At 30.7% G+C, this 7,204-nt stretch overlaps 1 pseudogene; it reads left to right on the top strand.

Annotated features, from left to right (window-relative positions):
- Window positions 1-638: 638 nt before the first annotated feature.
- On the top strand, window positions 639-1,555 carry LOC141499356 (DNA-directed RNA polymerase I subunit RPA49-like; annotated as a pseudogene).
- The last annotated feature ends 5,649 nt before the right edge of the window (window positions 1,556-7,204 follow it).

A 7,204-nucleotide genomic window follows, 5' to 3' on the forward strand; every position in this document is an offset into this window, starting at 1 on the left:
ATCACTGTTGATGGTCTTCTGAAAGTTTTCTCCTCAGTTGTTCATGAAAGACACAAGGAAATTCATTTCTATTCTAATCCTGCAATGTAAATGAAAGTTTTAATTTGTTTATTGAAAAATATATAATTTGCATCATTCTGAACTTCCTGTTCTATACATTTTTAAAAAAATTTCAAAGTTCCTCTTTTTTGTTTTCATTATTACTTGCCCTTTTTCTTTTTAACCTTTCCTCCCTCATCCACCACTATGAAAAATCGAAAGAAGAAAAAAAAACTTGTAAGAAATAAGCACTACCAACCAAAATGAATTGCCATGTCCACAAATACACTGCTCTTTCTGAACCTTCTCCCTTAGGAGATAATATGCTTCATTAATGTACCCTTAGAAGCATTGTTAGTTATGTCAGGAAAGAGAACTCTTTAATTTTTAAAAGTTATTTTTTATAATGTTTTTGTCCTTGAATAAATTGTTTTTCTAGTTCTGATCACATCATTCTATTTCAATTCATGTTATCCAGGATTCTTTGAACTCATTCTTTCATAATTTCTTTGGAACATTACTATTTAATTAAATGTCACCATTTGTTTAACTATTAATTTATTTTCTAAGAGCAAGCTAAGGCATCTACTTAAGATTCTATGAATTCTGATCAAATGGAAATATATGATGCTAAGTTGTTTAACATGAAACCAATGCTTTCAGATGACTTGAAAGATAGTGAAATAACATTAGACCAAATTTTACAGCGATCAGGTGGACTTCTGGGTTGAGGTCCTTGGGACCACCATACAAAAGCAAATTTTGAGTTTCCTAAGAATGAACAAAATTGGCAGTGAAACTTTAAACAAAGTTGCCAAAAATATTATAAATGAAAAGGGAGTCACTGCCATTGTGAATGATGTCATTCAGGATGACCCAAACATGAATCTGCCTACCTATCTTCTTCCTATGCTGATGGTGAAATGCCAGAGAAAAATTTTAAATTTGAATACCTTCTTTCTCCTGAAGAATACAAAGTGCTTCCAGTTCCATAGAATTTTACATTTGAAGAAATTGTCAAAATGATGTCTGTTTGTTATAGAAGCCTGGAAGAACTTGTCTTTCTTTATATGAGGAAAACGGGACCACAAAGTTCAATGTCCATGATTTTTAAATATATTCATCAAATTCAGATTCCAGAATATCATTATGATAAATAATTCAATGGGACCTGATGTGCCACATATTATAAATACCAAACCCCTGAAAAATTTTACTAGTTTTACTACTAATAATAACAGCTTAAGGCACTTGATTGATGCATCAATGAAAGTCAGAATATTGCAGTTTATGTAATTGTGTTGGCTTTGCATGTCAATGATTTCCAGACTGACCTTATATTGTTAAAGAAGGACATGGAACTCAGTGAAAAAAAAAAAGATATTTGAGATTGCAAAAACCAAGAGGCTGAAGATTTTGAAAAAAATTACTTTTGTAATATGAAGAGATTCACAAAATGGGAACTTTGTCCATCCCCCCTGCCTGCCTTGCCATGCAAAAAAAAAAAACAACTTAAAGGCACATTGAGAATTGGGGTTTCAAAGGAGACTGCCAGACCAAAGGATAGAAAACTTGATCTGCCCAAGCTTGGCATTTATTTCCTGATGCCATTGGTATTTCTTTTTTTCAAGAAATCATTTGCTTTTTCTATATAGCCAGAGACAAGTACATTTCTTGAAGGACGAGGTTATTTGTAAAAATGATAAATTAAATGATGCCTTCGTTGGGTTTCATTTTCAAAACAAAACAAGACCAAACTGAAGCAACAGGGTTAACCAGTTGACTTTCTCAGGGTCATAGGTTTGCCTCAGTTTCCTCCTCTGTAAAATGATCTCGAGATGGAAGTGACAAACCACTCCAAAATTTTTGCCAAGAAAACCTCAAATGTGGTTATTGAGATTTGGCCATGACTGAAACAACTGAATAACAACAGTACCTATTCCCTGCCATTTATAGTCTTAGAGAGTTGTCTCAGAGCACTGATATTAGAAGACTTATCCAGGGGTGGACAACTAATATTCTTCTCAGAAGGCTGGATTAGAGCCTTGACCTTTCTGACTCAGAGGTCAGTTCAATATCCCTTATTCCGTGCTCCCTCTCTTCATCTTACCTTCAAGAAAATGAATGTTAACTATGTCTAAACTCACTGAAAGTGAATGTGTCTAATTACAGTTTACCATGCTCAGCACATACTCTGTAGAAGCATCCTTTCATGACAAGATCACAAGAGACTGGGTGCTTTTTCTATTTGTGAAAGTAACATTATGCTATGGGCATCCCCTTCTTTTACTTAAAAGGGCAATATAGTAAAATATTTCATGAAGAACAGTGATTTATAATTAGACATTACAAAAGTTACCCTTAATAGGTCTTAAGGTGATATTTATGATAAGGCAATTTAAATTATCAGTCTTAAAAATACAGTATAACCACTTCTTCTACTGAAGTTAATTGTTACTTTGTGTTTAGATCAATAAGATCTATAAAACAGCATTAAAAGATAACATTTATGCCTGTTATCTGAACATTCAGTACTATATCCTATAAAGAAGTTAGTGCAAGAGAAATTTATATTAGAAAAATTCATTTTCAAAGTTAAATCCAGCAAATTAGAAAAGAAGGATTTTAGGTGTTACAACAATTGTGTAAAAAATTATTCTTTTTGCCCTTTTCTTCATATGTGAAGGCAGTTCTCTGGAATTCAGTACAGCTCATTAATTACTATTTTGTATTAAATGTGTATCTTCAGCTATCAGCACAAAAGATTTTCCTCCCCTTTTAAACTTATTTTTCCCCAGAGAGAAAAATAATACCAACTCTTAAGATAAGTGAGTCTATGAATAGTGCTACATCTGCAGTGCTGTGATAATGTTGAACCCCAAATCAGTTGCTAAACTTTGCTGCTGCTATTGTATTATAAGAGTAAGTTAAAATTGTTTTCTTTTCTAAATGCATTTATGTTTCAGACCTGTTCAAAACTGGATCACTTCCAAGCATGAAGCTAATATTTGCTTTGTTTTGACTCAACTTAATGCATATTATCTAATTACTCTGGATAAATGCTTGCTCCATTAAAATATCCATATTTTCCTAAGAACCTGATTCTTTGTTCTAGGGGAAAGAAGAAAAATCATAACTCTGACCCAAAAGAAATAGTTTTTCATAACACCTAACATAAATTGAATTAAAATATATTGGCCATTTTTAAAGTCAAGTATTCACAGCCTTTGACAGTTTCTATATGTATTTGTTAGGATCATTTGTCAGGATCTTTTGGTGTTTAAAATCTCTCATGAAGGAGGGAACTAATGTGATGAAATAGTATAAACTGAAAAATAAGGTAGTCCAGTTCAGAGAGATATAAAGGATACTCTCAAGTATTGGACATGTCTTGGATGAAGAACCAGAAAGGAGAGTGAAAAGGGGCAATTAGACAAGCAGGAGAAGGACCTGGAAAGAGCAATATCATTTAAAAACCTACAGAAGAGGGAGGAACCAGGAGGGAAGGGTGATGAAAAATGTCAACTACTATAGAAGGTCAAGAAGTATGAGCTTTGGTAAAAGAATATCAGATCAGTTAAGAGAATTAAGAGATCATTTTGAACTCGAGAGAGAAAAGTTTCAATTGAAAGATGAAAGTAAAGCATGGAAAGCAACTGGATTGTACTTATATTTGTGAATACATATACACATATTTATGTACATATGGGAATAAATGGATATGAAATCTTTATCATCAAAAAGAAGCAAAATCATCCTTATGATTTTCCCAGAAAGCCTTTGAGGTGTCAATGAGAGTTTAAGTTAACTCTGAGGTCTTTTTCCATTTTAGATGTTTGCTGATTCAAGCAAAAGTAACCATTAAAAATAAGATGATTGATTTTTTAACATATGATTTGGAGCCCACACCATGAATCTGGTTCTAGACAATAGAATTCACCAAGTGAGTTAGGTTACTGTTCAATTTGATATCATGAGTTTCAAAAACATTAATCATAATGAACTTTCTTATTATAGAATGAGAGCAGAAATGACAGTTCAGTAAAAAGTCAGAGTACAAATAGAACTCTAGTTAAGTCAATTGAACAAGAATTTTATTATTCTATATGACAGGCACTGCAATAGGTGCTGGGGATATACAAACAAAAACTAGTTATTTCTTTCCATTGAGTAACTTAGATTTAATGGCATATTCAACAATAAAATAATGAGTAAGTTAAGAATACCTAGAAAATAAATAATAAATTGGGAGTGGTAGTGGCAGTAGACAAAAGTTTTAGGTGGTAGTCCTTAAGATGAGCCGTGAAAGAAGATAGTGACTCCTATAAGCAAAAGTTATTTGGAGATGATTCTAGGCATAGGCTTGTGGAAAAAAAAATGTAGGTGTGATATGGAATGTTGTAGGTAGAGTAAGTTTTGATTCTGTGTATCTTGCAACATTGGGTGCTATGGTCACATGTGTGCTTTAGCTCTGTAAGGATACATTTGCTTACTGTGAGTAAGTTAAACTATAATTAAACTAAAGTTAGACTAAGTTAACTATAAACTAGTTTTGGGTACCTCTTCTATTCCTCTTTGAATATTAAATACATGAAATATTAAACTATCTTTCTGTATATCTTTTTGTATACTTAAAACAGTAATTAGGGCAGAGGATCATTTGCTAATTTATTTGAATCCTGCCAATAATCATTTCCCAAAATGTATTTTCTCCTTTTAGAAAGTAAATTCCTTAAATTTTTGTCAACATTCACTTATAAACTCATTTTTCCCTTTTAAGAGATTTTTCTTTTTTTCAAATAGTTCAGCTCCATTGTCTGAAATTTATTTATTTTAGATCTCTATTCCACATTCTATTTATTAAAATATTTTTTATTTTACTAATTTCTTTTAAATTATCAGTTTAACTGCCATATAATTTTGTATATAGCATGTTCTAGCAATGATTATATTCGTGTTTTTATTTTGATTTTGTCCTCTTCATTGTTTGATTTAATAATTTGATTTTCACTATCTATCTTTTTAAGCATGTTAGCTTTTTAGTGATTTTAAAGGTCTTTCAAAAGATCAATTTTTAGTTTTGTTTATCATTTCTATGGTCTTTTATTTCATATTTAAACTCATTTTGTAATTTTCAGTATATCACTTTTGTGTTTGTTTTAGATTTGTTCATTTATTTTTATTATGCTATATTAATTTGTATATTGCACTAATTAATTCTATATTTCCCCTAGTTTGTTGTTATATTTTTAGGTTATTCCTTCTCTCTGAGAACTATTTTAGTTGCATTCAAGAAATATTTTGTATTCTTATTGTCATTATTCTCTTTCAAGGAACAATTACTTATTTTATGATTTTTCAACTCTCTTATTATTGATGAAAACATTGTTTTCAATTAAGTCTATATTTTTTTTCATTTTTAGATTTTTTCAAGGCAATGGGGTTAAGTGACTTGCCCAAGGCCACACGGCTAGGTAATTATTAAGTGTCTGAGGTTGGATTTGAACCCAGGTACTCCTGACTCCAAGCCAGTGCTCTATTCATTGTACCACCTAGCCACCCCCAAGTCTACATGTTTTACTTGTGTTTATTTAATTGAATTTCAACTTTTACATTAGGAATTATAAAAGTAATATTGAATTCACCTGCTTTTTAAGGCAATGATTTATAAATTCTTTTGGTCTTAGCATATACTATATTTTCATAAAGATGCAAAATGATATAGTTTTTAGTGTTCATCAGTGTGTTTCACATCTATCTTCTCTGATACTTTATTCAGTTCTAGATTTTCCTTGTTAGGAAAAGCATCATTAGACATAAAAAAATGTTCGTTGAGTAGGAAAGTTTGTATGAAAAAGGAAAACATAAACTATAATAGCTGAAGTAGAATGGAATATATTTCCAAATTTAAAACTTTTATTTGACTTATCAGACATTATTTGTGGAAGCAAGCTAAATTGTGTCATAATTATCCAAAATGTGAGCAACCAAGCTGCAAATTCAAAGTGTAGAGTGACTGTTTTTTTCTTTTTAAGGAACAAAATATGAACTCTTGAAAGCTAGAGGACAGACAAATAAAATGATATACAAATACTAACAGAACTGAAAAAAAATCCTAAGATATTTCTAGAAAAAATAGCAAAATCAATAAACATGTAGCAAATTTGATCAAAAGGTAGAGAAAATTAAATTTAAGCCATTAAGGTAAAATTAAAAGAGAAGTAAAAAGAATCATAAGAATCCACTATAAATAATTATAAACTTACAAAATGTTACAATTAACTACTTTTGCAAGAACTTCAAAAGCTACTTTAATTATTCTGTTACTACCTCTGTCTTTTTACAATTCATTTTTAGGGAATTTAGGTATTATGTCATTTGGTAAATATAGTTATCCTTAACACATTGTAGCTTTTCCCACTGTGATTTCAATGTCTTCAGAGTCTAAATAAGATATCAAATAGAAATTTGGTGGGGGGAGTATTGCAGAAGCCACAGAAGACCACAGGAAGAAGGGATATGCTCCAGCCAGTACAGGGTACAGAAACCTTAAACAAATATTTAACATAAATTTTATAATCAGGTACTTTATTCACATGATAAAAGAAAAAGAAAAAAGAAAAAAGAAATTTCCTCTTGTATGAGGGAAGCATCAAAAATTTTTATGAAATTTTTCAGATATGGAAGATAACTGTATGCATTTACTATCAATAGTATTTCAATGTCGCTTTGTCCTTTATACATGACATATTTCCTCCATTTATCTCACTTAATATTGTGTGATTTTATTTTCGTTTTGGTTCATAACAATTGCAAGATTTGCTTTTGGGGAGTTATCTGGTCCATACTAAATTTCATTCCACTCTCATTTCTATTGTTATTATTGCTCATGTAGTGTTGACATATTTCTGTTTATCCATTTAGACATTTTCTTTTAGTTCTTGTTTTTACCAATAATCAATTTCCAAAGTTTTACTCAGGGTCAAGAGTAGAATCTGAGGCCATTTGACAGAACTAAAACTATATGTTTATTGGACAATGAAGTCAGAGATATTAGTTGACAATACTGGGATCATTCTGAAATTTGTATAATTAACCAGGTCTTAAATTACAAGGTAAATATTATTTAAATAAATTCAAATCTAGTTGAGGAGATAAAATCCCT

Source organism: Macrotis lagotis, chromosome X (assembly GCF_037893015.1).
Source record: "Macrotis lagotis isolate mMagLag1 chromosome X, bilby.v1.9.chrom.fasta, whole genome shotgun sequence".
Taxonomy (NCBI): Eukaryota; Metazoa; Chordata; class Mammalia; order Peramelemorphia; family Peramelidae; genus Macrotis; species Macrotis lagotis.